Genomic DNA, 12,665 nt, shown 5'->3' on the forward strand with positions numbered 1-12,665 from the left:
CCATCTTGGATTGGCCAGATGAACACTTATGGGAGGCCAGACTCAGAAATCTGACTATAAAAAACATGGAAAGGTAAGTGTCCACTTTGTGGGCGGCACGGTGGCACAGTGGTTAGCACTGCTGCCTCACAGCGCCAGAGACCTGGATTCAATTCCCACCTCAGGCGACTGACTGTGTGGAGTTTGCACGTTCTCCCCGTGTCTGCGTGGGTTTCCTCCGGGTGCTCCGGTTTCCTCCCACAGTCACAAAGGTGTGCGGGTCAGGTGAATTGGCCATGCTAAATTGCCCTTAGGTAAGGGGTAAATGTAGGGGTATGGGTGGGTTGCGCTTCGGCAGGTTGGTGTGGACTTGTTGGGCCGAAGGGCCTGTTTCCACACTGTAAGTAATCTAATCTAATCTAATCTAATTGGATTTATGCCAGACGCAGCAGTAATCAGATGTTTTAAGCCAACGTTGCAGAAAATTGTCCTGAACACATGTAAAGTATTAGCCAGGGTGAATTTGTCTGCTTTTCTTCATTTATGCAGATGTTAAAATCCAACATTGAAGCCACTCTGTTTTTACTACATGCTTATCTGATCTTTGCGATTATACACGCTGACACTTCTCAGCTGCTACTATTGACCTGGACACAACTTGGAGAAAGTGAAAACTGCAGAATAAGAGTTAAGAAGTGTGGTGCTGGAAAAGCACAGCAGGTCAGGCAGCATCCAAAGAGCAGGAGAGTCAATGTTTCTGGCATAAGCCCTTCATCAGGAATGTGGAGGGGCAAGGGGGGCTGAGAGATAAATAATGGGGTGGGGATGGTGGGAAGGCAGATGGCATGGTGATAGGAGGATGCAGGTGGGAAGTTAACTCTGTGACAACCATTTCAATTCCTCCTCCCACTCCCCCAAGGACATGCAAGTCCTGGCCCTCTTCCACTGCCATACCAAAGCCACGTGACAACTGGATGAAGAATGCCTCATCTTCCGCCTTGGGACCCTACAATCATAGGCATCAACATTGACTTCACCAGTTTCCAAATCTCCCCTCCTGCCACCTCATCCTAGATCCAATCCTTGAACTCGGCTCCACCCTCTTGACCTGTCCTACCTGTCTATCTTCCTTCCCACCCATCCGCTCCACCCTCCCACCGACACGTCACAATCACCCCCCACCTGCATCCACCGATGACCAACCACCCAACTTCCCCACAGCTCCACTCCCACCACCATCCCTCTATTTATCTCTCATTTCCTCTTCACCCTCCACATTTCTGATGAAGAGCTTATGCCTGAAACATCGACTCTCCTGCTCTTCGGATACTGTGACCTGCTGTGCTTTTCCAGTGCCACACTTTTTGACTCTGTTACATAGCTCACAGTACAGTTTCAAATTCACATCTCTTTCTTGCCTCTGTCAATAAAATTTCCACTTCTTGCTTCCCTCACATCATGTAACCTCATCACTGCAGGGATTTCACCTTAAGTCATTAATGGTCCACTCTCCCCTGCTTTCTGGAGAATCAGGTAATTAGGGCTTGAGTTGTGGTGAAAGAGGGAAATGAGGGATTGGAAAGCATGTCAGAAGTGAGACCTCTCCCATGATCTGTAAAGATTGCTCCTCAACCTCAATCCCATTCTCCTAATCTTTGCCCATCAGATGCAGAAAGGGTGGGAAAGGCAGAAGATCTCAGCCTGAGTCTGCATCTGCCCCTGGCAAAAGGAGCTGTCCACAGGTCCAATTTGGATACAACCTTTGAGGTCACTCTAGCTGCCTGTCTCTACATTGAGAGGGTTGCCTAGGCCTGGTGGATCCTGGAGAAGAAACAGTCATGATCTGCATGTATGCTGAGGCCTTCTGTGAAAGGTGGGCACGACAAGGTTCAAAATATCTTGACGATATCAGTAATACTAATTCAGTTTCCAACTTGTTTTCATTAACTGTAGCATGAGTTCCACATTAGTTGTTCTCTGGTTAAAACAGAAGATGATTGCTTGGGTTCTGGTTGTTTGCACAGAGACAATATCGCCAATCTTCTGATGTTACAAAAGGTAATCAAAGGGTAAACAACCACATCTATGGGACAGAAGGGTGATATATGACCTGCAAGCCACATGGTTGGCCTCCAATTACTTTAGGATACAAACCATTGAAATATATCCTGGTGAATTTCTCAAATGCCATGGAAATAGGAAAGGTTCTGTGGGTTTGATCCCTGTGACATAGATGAATGTCTTTGCCAAAATTCAGATGAAACCTGACCATTTGTGAACAGCGACAGTAACGCATGAAAAGAAAATTCAGTTCTTGGTGGGGGTGCATATTGATGACCGGATATGTGACAGTATGAAAAATAGCCTTTGGAATTGGCAATGTCTTTTACTGTTTCCATTGAATGTACTGATGTATGACAGCACATACTAATTATAGTACAGATTTTCAGAATTTGCAGCCGATCCCTTTTACAGGAAATTAATTCTGTCATCTCATGAAAGGGGGAGGCTATTTCAAACTGAGATCAGAAGAACTTTCTTGACTCAAAGGGTTGTTATCTTTGGAATTTCCCAGAGGGCTATGAAGACTCAGTTGATTAGTGTGTTTTTGTACCCAAAAGGAATCAAATGATGTGTGGATTCATTGGGCAAGTGGAGTTGGGATTGAAAACCAATTATTACATCACAGAGTAGACTCAAGTGGTGGTTCGACCAACTCTTGCTTTTATTTCTTATGTTATCTTACAATTAAAATATATAAATTTAAATATATTAGTCCAAGAACATATTTATGATATAAATTTACTATACACCTCAGGTTTACATTGTGCTTAAACTCCTGACTCCCCAAAGTCTATCCATCATCTACAAAGTACGAATCAGGAGTGTTCTGGAATATTCACTACTTACCTGAATGGGTGCAACTCCAATAACACACAAGAAGCTTGACACCATCTAGACCAAAGTTGCTCACTTATTTGGTACCCTATTCTCACATTCATTCCTTTCATCTCTGCTGCACAGTGGCAGCAGTATGTACCATGTAATTCATTAAGGCTCCTCTGAAGCACCTTCTGAACCCACAATCTCTGCCATCTAAAGGTCAAAGGCAGCAGATACATTGGAGTGCCACCACTTGCAAGGTTCCCTCCAAGCCACATACTATCCTGACTTAAAACTATATTTCCATTCTTCCACTGTTACTGGATCAAAATCCAGGAACTCCCTTCCTAACAGCACTTTGTCCTTATACCTCAAGGACTGGAGCAGGTCATGAAGACATCTTCTCCAGTGCAATTAGTGATGGGCAAGAAATGCCAGTTTAGTTAGTGACACCCACATCCCATGAATAAATTAAGGTTAAGAATCCTGGTTAAGAAATGCCTTTATTTTGCTCCCCTCCATATCAATTAATTTAAGTTATTTTACACAACAGTTCTGTCCTTGCCCTTCCTCTAGTTTGGCAGTAAGTGTTGCTCAGTAAGAACAAGGTACCATCACAACCTGAGCTTCCTTTCAGATGTCATGAACAGAAGCCACTCGCTAACCTTCAGGAACAGGAGCAATAGCCAACATTTTCCTTTCCTTCAGGTATACTGAGGCAAATTCAAAAGCTCATTGATTCCCTGTCCAAAATCAGTTAACTTAGCACAATGATATGTGGTGCGTTTACTCAGTCAGTCAAGCAGAGATCAGAGGTCCTTCACTTCAATCCAAGTTATATTTCAAAGGTATTTGTAATCCTTAAATATTTTGATATTTTTGAGGAGGACTCTGAGATTTTAAGTGAAATGGTCGAGGTCTGTTTTTGATCTGAATCTTTCAAAATGTTGCCACAGCGTCATTTTCATTTGAGTTTCATGGAGGAATTCTTTCCAAGAGACACATAGAATTTTCTCATTCAAACTAGTCTCATTAAACTATCTACCCCAGGCCCCTATGGTGTCCTGTTAATTCAAAGCTAGGTGGATTCTACCATTCACTGAAGCCTGAGAGACTGGCCACTGCCCGAATATTCCTGGATCCCTGGTGATGGTGCCATCTTTAAAATGCCATTTTCTTAGAATCCCTACAGTGTGGAAGCAGGCGATTCAGCCCATTGAATCCACACTGGCCCTCCAAAGGGCATCCCACCTTATCCCTGTAACCATACATTTCCCATACTAATCCACCTAGCCTATACATCCCTGGACACGATGGGCATTTTAGCATGGCCAATCTAGGAGAATGTTTAAACTTCACACAGACAGTCACCCGAGGGTGCAATCAAACCCAGGTCCCCTGTCCTTTGAGGCAGCAGTGTTAACCACTTAGCCACATTATGCACCAGGACAAAAACAGGCATTCAGAAGCTGCCCTGCATGGTTGCACACCATCAGGGGAAATTGATATTGCAATTTGGTGACCAGGACTTTGTTGTCTTGGTGGGTCGGAGTGATGGGGGGTTGGGGTTTGGGGGGTGGGGGATTCTGGTGGGAGGGTGGTGGCGTGCAGAGGTTTTCTTCCCCAAGGAACTCCAGAGGTGGTCATGACTCCAGGTCCTGCTAGCATGGTCTGAGATTAACCAGGGTTAGCGTAGGTTGAGCCACCCCGCAGTACCAAAACAAGGTCAATAGCAGTCCATTGTTCCGCCAGAATAAGTGCCACACTCTTCTCTCTGCTACCTCACATTCACTCTATCACCTATTGCCCACAAAGGCTCAGGCTGCACTCCTCTCACTTTCACCTACCACATCATCCCTCAATTGTGGTCTTAACAGCCCATCCAACTTGACCTTACATGCCCTCTGTGCTTCCTAGTTTTTTGGAGGAAAAGCAGTGAGCTAGACTTCCATGTCGGCAATGATCGGAATCTGGTTTCTGTCTGTCTCGTGACATGAAGGGAGGCTTCACATGAACAAGGTAATATTTTTGCAATTAGTGAAGGTAACAACAAGCAATTAGGTTAGATTAGATTAGATTACTTACAGTGTGGAAACAGGCCCTTTGGCCCAACAAGTCCACACCGACCCGCCAAAGCGCAACCCATCCATACCCCTACATATACCCCTTACCTAACACTGTGGGCAATTTAGCATGGCCAATTCACCTGACCCGCACATCTTTGGACTGTGGGAGGAAACCGGAGCACCCGGAGGAAACCCACGCAGACACGGGGAGAACGTGCAAACTCCACACAGTCAGTCGCCTGAAGTGGGAATTGAACCCAGGTCCCTGGTGCTGTGAGGCAGCAGTGCTAACCACTGTGCCACCGTATCCCTATTAATATCCTTCTTGCTGCTATTTGTCTTCTGCTATACAGCACAACATGCTACATTTGCTTCTGACATGGCAGATAAGGGGAAATTGGCATCTGTTGTGTGAACAGGAACCTGGAGATCTTGCTCGACAAGGTGGTACAGAGGAGGGACAATCCCTTCCCACAGGACCACCAGAGGAGGGCATTCCATCAGACCCTGCCAGCCTGGTCTGAGTTGGCACCCATGTCAGTGCAGTCTCAGCAGTGCCTAAAGAAGGTCAATTACAATAGTAAATGTCAACTTTTCGGTGATATCTCACACTCATTCCATCTCTGCTACTGCACACACCTCTTTGGTCAATGCTCTATCAGACTGACTATTCCATGCAACATCTTCCCTCACTGGCACTTACCCACCTAACCCCCACACCATTGACCCTGCATTGCTCCCTGTGCTGCCTATTCCTTCACTCCAGAGATCTCACTATATTTCTCCCACAGCACTAAAAGCTGTGTCATCCAGTTTCATCTCAATCAACCTCCCAATTGCTCATTGCAGAACAAAAAATGTCTACAATGGAGCAGAAAGAGCTGAAAGGGTTTTGGGGTACCAGGCATTTTGCTCTTCACCCCTCCAAAAAGAATACTGACCACTCACACAGCCAAATAATCATACCCTATCCTCTGGACCGCTACTAGAGGCTGTCTTTGACTCATTGTGCCAGGACCCTCTGACTGAAAGATGCCCCCCTGGATTTGGCTGAGGATGACTCTCCTTAGATTTGAGATGGGGCACATTTGTTCATAGCACAACCAGTATGCTTGACATGTACATGATCGGTACGTGGTGTAGGACTGAGATTGCTGCTGAACTGTACTATTCGGTGAAATGTTCACCCTTTGACCAATGACTGTGGACAACTTGGACACATTTCTTGGCCTTGTGTCTGTGCTAAAAGACAAGTCAAGACAAAAGCAGTGTCAGCCTGTTAGCTATGAGCACGGCTGAGGGAGCAAATGCTAAAAGGCAAGGTCGAGATACTGTGAGCAAAAACAGAAATGCTGGGGAAACTCAGCAGGTCTGGTAGCATCTGTAGAGTGAAAACTAAGACAATGTTTTGGATCCAGTGTCCCTTTTTCAGAACTGATGGTAACTAGGAAAAAAGATAGCATAAATGCTAAAGATAATGGATGGTAAAGGAATAAGCAATAGGTGGAATGGGGCCCAGCAGAACAGAAAGACAGTTAGGTAGTCAAAGTGTCAGCCAGTGAGAAAGAAAAGCTGCTAATGGGAATCATAGGTGGGTGAAAATGGATTAGCTGTGCAGAAAGCAGCCATATGATGACATGGCATGGAGTGTGGAGGTGGGTACAGAACATGGGAGAAGGTGCTCAGGCCCTTACACTATTGAACTCGATATTGAAACCTGAAGGCTGCAGGGTTCCCAAGTGGGAAAAGAGATGCTTTTCTTCCAGCCTGTTCTGAGCCTTGCTGGAATATTGTAGCAGTCCTGAGACAGAAAGATTGGCCAAGGAACATGGTGGTGTGTTGAAGTGGCAGCAGGCAACTGGAAGCTCAGGGTCAATTTTATGGACAGAATGTAGGTGCAGCATTAAACTGAAGACACGTTACGTAAATTCTTCAGAGCTGTGCCAGCAGCACAAACTCCATGGCTGTGTGATGCGTGGAACCACTGCCCATAAAATGTGCCCTGAGATGTTGGTGTTGGATGTTCACGTTGGAGATCTGGAGGAGAATGCTGTAAGCTAAAGTCACCAAAAACTCTCGGTGCCTAGATTCTAACCAGCCGGTGGCAGAATACGACAGTATAATTATAAGGTGAGATTAAGTAACAATAAGGGTGACAGTGAATATTGTTCCTCATTAATGGGCCACTCACTGATCACAAGTGAGAAAGCTTTGTCGACATCCAGAACTTAGTTAGAAAATGCAAATTGTTCGTCTTAATGTTAGGAAAGGCATCACTTCTCTCTCAATTCTCTCAAATCTCTCTCCATAGCCCATGTCATTCAGTGCCAGGAGAAGATTTACTCTGAGTTTCTTTATGACGTTCACTTTATTTCACTTTTGCTTTGGACTGTAGAGGGTATAGAAGGTTAACCATGCTTCCCGTATATTCAGATTTCCTCTTCCAAACAAATGATTTGCATAACTCTCTTCTTACGTCTCTTTACAGCCTTATCTCCTTATCAGTGTACAGGTTTGTTTAAAATGGCCTTTTGATCAACAAGATGCTTTTTAGGCTTCACGCTTTGTGTATCAGCACCCATCCTCACCTTGCCTTGCTTTTACTTCGCTATTATTGTTTGGTTAAGGAAACTAACCCTCACATTTGGAGCATGTTTAACCATTAAAATTTAAGGTCAGCAATCTACTGTAAGATCCAGGATCTAGAATTGGTTTATGTACAATCCATGTGGATTAAGGTAAGAAATAACAGGCAGAAAAACACACTGTTAGGAGTAGTGTATAAGACTCCTAAAAGCATCTACTGTGTGGAACAGAGAATAAGCCAGAAGATAAAAAGGGCATGTTAAAAAGGCAGGACATTAATCATGGATGACTTTAATCTTCACATACGTTGGGAAAATCAAATTAGTAGGGTAGCCACAAGGAACCAGGCTATTTTGGATCTAGTAATGTTTAATGTGTCAGAGTCAAAGATCCCTTAAGGATAATGATAGTAATATAGTGGAATTTAGCTTTCAGTTTGTGAATGAAAAACTTGAGTCAGAAACAGGTACACCAGAATTAAATAAGGGTAAGGGTACTTGATGAGGGATGAGGGCAGAGCTGGGTAGAGTGGACTGGGAAAGCGATTTAGCCAAAATAAAAGTTGAGGATATTTAAGGAAATAGTTGATTAGAAGATATATCCCAGTGAGAAACAATACTTAACCAAGAAAGTTAAGGATAGTATCAACTTGATGAAAAGAAAATGAAAATGTTAGTGGTAAACTGGATATTGGGACGTTTAAAAGCCAATAGAAGATGACTGAAGAAAAGCAAGGGAGAAAGTAAAGTGTGAAGACAAACTAGCAAGTAATTTATAAATGGACAGCAAGAGTTCTTTAAATATATGAAAAAGAAAAGAGAAGTCAATGTAAACATAGGCTCATTTAGAGAACCAGACCAGGGAAATAATAATGGGTAAACCAGGAAATGCATCAGTTCTCACAGTAAAGAACACTAATAGCATTCCAAGAATACTAAATAATCAAGGGGCTAAAGGAACAGGATATAAAGCAATAACTAACACTAGAGAAAAATCATTCGAGAAACTAATGGACAAAAGGCCAATATGTCCCTCGGACCTGATGGATTGCATCCTTGGATTTTAAAGGAAATAGCTACAAAGCAAGTGGATGCTATTGGTAGTAATCTTCAAAACATCCTGAGATTATTGAAACATGGAGTCATAGAGATATGTAGCATGGAAACAGACACATGCCAACAGTGTTCCTGAACTAATCTAGTCCCATTTGCCAATATTTGGCCCATATCCCTCTAAACTTTTCCTATACATATATCCATCCAGATGCCTTTTAAATGTTGTAATTATACAAGCCTCCAGCACTTCTTCTGATAGTTCATTCCATACATACACTACCCTGTGTGTGAAAACATTGCTCCTTATATTCTTTTTCAATCTTTTCCCTCTCAACTTAAACCAATGCCCGTTAGTTTTGGACTCCCCTACCCTGAGGAAAAGAACTTGTCTATTTACTGTTTCCATGCTCCTCATGATTTTATAAACCTCAACTTGTGATGCTCCATGGAAAATAGCCCAAGTCTATTCAACCTTTCCCTATACCTCAAACCCTCCAACTCTGGTGACATTCTGGTAAATCTTTTTTGAACCCTTTCAGGTTTCACAACATATTTCCTATAGCAGGGAGACCAGAATTGCATGCAGCATTCCAATAGTGGCTTAACCAATGTCCTGTACAGCCACAAAACAACCTCCCAACTCCTATACCCTTCACACCAAGATCTCTTTCAGCAAAAGCCCCCAGGATCTTACCATTAAGTGTATAAGTACTGCCCTGATCTGCCTTTCAAAATGCAGTACCTCAAAGTTGTCTAAATTAAACTCGATCTGCCACTCCTCAGCCCATTGGCCCATTTGATCAAGATCTTGTTATACTCTGAGGTAACCTTCTTTGCAGTCCACTACACCGCCAAACTTGGTGTCATCTGCAAACTTACTAACTATTCCTCCTTTGTTCACATCCAACTCATTTACATAAATGATGAAAAGCAGTGGACCCAGCACCGATCCTTCTGGCACACCCCTGGTCACAGGCCTCCAGTCTGAAAATCAACCCTCCACCAGCACGCTCTGTCTTCTACCTTTGAGCTAGTTCTGTATCTAAATGGTTAGTTCTCCCTGTATTACATGAGACCTAACCTTGCTGACCAGTCTACCATGAGGAACCTGGCCGAATGTCTTACTGAAGTCCATATACATCCCATCAATCATTCTGCCCTCGTCAATTGTTTTCATTACTTTTTCAAAAAACTTAATCAGGTAAGTGAGACATGATTTCCCACACACAAAGCCATGTTAATTATCCCTAATCAGTCCTGGCCTTTCCAAATGCATGTAAATCCTGTCCCTCAGGATTCCCTCCAACAATTTGCCCGCCATGATGTTGGCTCACCTGTCTATAGTTCTCTGGCTTTTCCTTATCATCTTTCTTCTGTATGGCACCATATTAGCCAACTTCCAGTGTTCCGGCACCTCACCTGTGACTATCGATGATACAAATAGCTCAGAAAGGCCCCAGCAATCGCTTCCTTCGCTTCCCACAGAGTTCTAGGGTACACCTGCTCAGGTCCTAGGATTTATCCATGTTTATACATTTTAAGATGTCCAGGACCTCCTCCTCTGGAATATGGACATTTTTCAAGATGTCACTATTTATTTCTCCACATTCTCTATCTTCCATATCCTTCTCCACAGTAGACACTGATGCAAAATACTCATTCCCTATCTTCTGTGGCTTCATACACAGGTGGCCTTGCTGATCTTTAAGGGACCATATTCTATCCCTACTTACCTTTTTGTCCTTACTGTAGTTGTAGAATCCCTTTGGATTCTCCTTAAACCTATAAGCCAAAGCTATCTCATGTCCACATATTTCTCTCCTGATTTCCCTCTTCAGTCTACTCCTACTACCTTTATACTCTTCTAGGGATTCACTTGATCTCTGCTTTTTATTCTTAACCAGAACCTAAATTTATTTTGTCATCCAGCATTCCCTACACCTACTAGCCTTTCCTTTCACCCTAACAGGAATATACTGGTTATGGACTCTGCTTATCTCATTTTTGAAGACTTCTCATTTTCCAGCTGTACCTTTACCTGTGAACATCTACCCCCAATCAATGTTTGATAGTATTTGCCTAATACTGTCATAATTGGCCTTCCTCCAGTTTAGAACTTGGACTTTTAGATCCAATCTATCTTTTTCCATCACTAATTTAAAATTAATAGAATTATAGTCACCAGCCCCAAAGTGCTCTCCCACACTGACACCTCAGTCACCTGCCCTGCCTTATTTCCCAATGGTAGGTCAAATTTTGCACCTTCTCTAGTACATACATCCACATCAGAATTTTTTTCTTGTACACACTTAACAAATTCCTCTTCATCTAAGCTCTTAACACTATGGCAGTCCCAGTCTATGTTTGGAAAGTTAAAATCCCTGACTATAACCATTATACTATTCTTACAGATAACTGAGATCTCCTTACAAATTTGTTTCTCAATTTTGTAATATCTACTGGGGTGTCTTTAGTACAATCCCAATAAGGTGATCATCATTTTCTTATTTCTCAGATCCACCCAAACAACTTTCCTGGACATAATCCCAGGAATATCCTCCCTAAGTTCAGCCATAACATTATCACTAATCAAAAATACCACTCCCCATCTTCTCTTGCCCCTTTTCTATCCTTCCTATAGCATCTATACCCTGGAACATTAAGTTGCCAGTTCTGTCCATCCCTGATTAATGTTCCAGAGAATGCAAAAACTGCCAATGGGAGGAACACATAAAACAAGCAAGAGGAGGCCAGTTAGTTTAACCTCTGTAAGTAGGAAAATATTAGAACAAAGCTCTGTCAAGGTCATGCTGTTGGGTAAAGTCAAGGGTGAAATAGATAGATTTTTAGTCAGTGAGGGAAGAAAGGATTATGAATATAAGGCAGGAAAGTGGAGTTGAGGATGATCAGATCAGCCATAGTCCCACTGAGAAGCAAACTGTGATGGATTGAATGTTCTCCTTCTACTCTTACATTTTATACTTCTTTGCCTACAGCAGCATTTTGACAAGAGGTGCAGTGTACTCCAAAGTGCAGCAATGCAGCACAGAGCCTTATTGTAAGTGGATCAGATGCAGTAAGGCTGGTACATGTCCTATGCCAACATCCATAGATGGGAAATGTATGCAGCCATTGTCTATTGAGTATGCCTTGAGATGTTGGGACTGGTGTCCAAGTTGGAGGCTTGGAGGAGCAAGTAGCAAGCTGGACCCATCAGGTACCTGCTCTGACTTGCATGTCAGTAATTACTGTCACCTAGTTTCTAACTGGCAGTTTAGGAGACTGTGAAACTGTATTTAACGAGGTGAGATTAACCAATAATGAGATGCTACAAATGGATATAAATAGGCCTCTTGCTGCTCAATTCATGTCTCACTGGTTAATATTTAATTGGAAAATGTTTTGCTGTCATTGTCAGGCATCTCCTTACTGCCAATCTTATCCTATTTTCGCAACTTTCTCACCATGGCCATCCCAGGGATGTATAGACTATGCGGAGTAGCCATGATAAATGTGGAGTTACAGGGACCAGTGGTGTACTCTTTGGAGAGTTGGTGCAGACTCAATGGGCCGAATGGCCTCTATCTACACTGAAGTTATCTTATGATGTTCAGTGGCTGGGAAGTTTCCAGCCGGTGTTGTCAGCTCAACAAACCCACCTATTGTTTCTGATCTGACTTTGAGTTAACTTCTTAAATCAACATGATTCCAACTATTCAAGTGACACATGAACTATGAACTAGATATTTGCAACATTACACGTTATGTATTTTATTACGTCTGCATAAAACGATGGGCAAATTCTCATTTTTATTTTCAAACCTTTCCATGGGCCATCTAATATATCTCCTTAAACCTGTTTTATTTTAAATCATTACTGGAAAAGCACAGCAGGTCAGGCAGCATCCAAGGAGCATGAGCCCTTCTTCAGGAATGAGAAAGAGCTTATGCCCGAAACGTCGACTCTCCTGCTCCTTGGATGCTGCCTGACCTGCTGTGCTTTTCCAGCAACACATTTTCAGCTCTGATCTCCAGCATCTGCAGTCCTCACTTTCTCCTCGATTATTTTAAATCATTCCCCGTCTTATTGTTTCAC

The sequence above is a fragment of the Hemiscyllium ocellatum genome, chromosome 5, assembly GCF_020745735.1.
Source record: "Hemiscyllium ocellatum isolate sHemOce1 chromosome 5, sHemOce1.pat.X.cur, whole genome shotgun sequence".
NCBI classification, from domain to species: Eukaryota; Metazoa; Chordata; class Chondrichthyes; order Orectolobiformes; family Hemiscylliidae; genus Hemiscyllium; species Hemiscyllium ocellatum.